The 1,357-nt window shown below is 42.6% G+C and overlaps 1 protein-coding gene across 1 annotated transcript in view; it reads right to left on the bottom strand.

The window, feature by feature from the left end:
• Positions 1–1,357, bottom strand: part of TOP1 (DNA topoisomerase I) — an 85,266-nt gene that overhangs the window by 16,834 nt on the left and 67,075 nt on the right. The gene's annotated exons all lie outside the window — the stretch shown is intronic.

Raw genomic sequence — 1,357 nt, 5'->3', positions numbered from 1 at the left:
TCTTTCCACTTTTATCTAAAAAGAGACACTTATCTTCTGCTGGCAAAGCACTTAAAAAAAACCTATTTAACACACTATCAAAACCTCAACCTCTGAAGATCTATTCTGAGTCGGAGATAACTGAGGACAGGCAGAAAGCTTAAGAAATCACACTTATTTTCTCAACAGTACCACTCTCCAAGCCTTTAACAATTTTTCATGACTCAGGATCGCAACCCAACTGCTGGAGTGGGCCACTCTGCACTGGATATAAGGTTCTAGGCAGGGCCTACATCTATGTGACTTTCTAGGTTTACTACCATAACCATTACTCAGAAACCTGCATAAATCCTTACAGTGCATAGGAGGCCTCTGGATATTGTCTGAATGAACTGGCTGGCTCTCTGCCCTTAGGGAACTCCACTCCGCTTATCTAACTAGGCTCTCAGCCCCAGAGACTCGCCTACAATCAGTGTGAAGAAAGCGCGCGCAATCCTGAGTCTGGCATCTGTTCGTCTCTCTGGCCCCCTGCTGCCACCACCCTAAGTCACCGCCACTTCTTGGCTGGAGAACCGCAACAGCCTCCTTTTGGTCTCCTTCTTCCTGGGTTCAATCCAGTCTCCACGGAGCAGCAGTCAGAATGATCAATTATATCACAGGTTTCTAAAAACACAAATCTGGCATCTTTCCCCTTTAAAATCCAGTGGCTTCCTACTGGATTTAGATAATATAAAAAAATTGAAGGAAAAATCTTAAGATTTGGCCTGCATCCCTGTCTCCAGTTCCCTCCTCATCGTATCTTTCTTGATCATTACACTCAAACTACAGTCTTGAGACCACCAAGTTCAATACTTCAGGGATTTCAAAAGGCTACTTTCTTTGTCTGAAATGCCCATTCCCCTATCCTTTCCATGGATAAATCCTACTCACCCTGCAAGTCTCATTTTAAAGGTCACTTCCTCAAAAAGGCCCTTCCTAGGCCCTGGAAGCCAGACCAGGTACCCTGCATCCTCTGCGGCACTGCCAACAGTTTACATTCACTAATGTGATTAGGCATGACGCCTGCATATTGGATCAAGACACACCTCTGTTCCAAGTCAATGGTTCTCCATCAAATGCAGAACATGGTCTAGTCACTTTAGTGTGGCATTTAAGGTTGGCCACAATCAGGCCTCTCAGAGACTAAATTTATCAGTAAGATGGTGGCATGAGTACATGTCTGGTATGGTTATTAAAAGAATCAAATGTCAACTTGCATGAAAATACTTTTAACAGTAATCCAGTATCCTTCATACTGATAATTTTTTTTTTACTGTGTGAATAATATGAAATTCAAAAAAAAAATGAAATTCACCCCAACAGTAGTGACATTTAGCAT

Source organism: Odocoileus virginianus, chromosome 9 (genome assembly GCF_023699985.2).
Source record: "Odocoileus virginianus isolate 20LAN1187 ecotype Illinois chromosome 9, Ovbor_1.2, whole genome shotgun sequence".
NCBI lineage: Eukaryota > Metazoa > Chordata > Mammalia > Artiodactyla > Cervidae > Odocoileus > Odocoileus virginianus.
The sequence above is the reverse complement of the archived record's forward strand: the minus strand, read 5'-3'. Positions and strand labels throughout refer to the sequence as shown.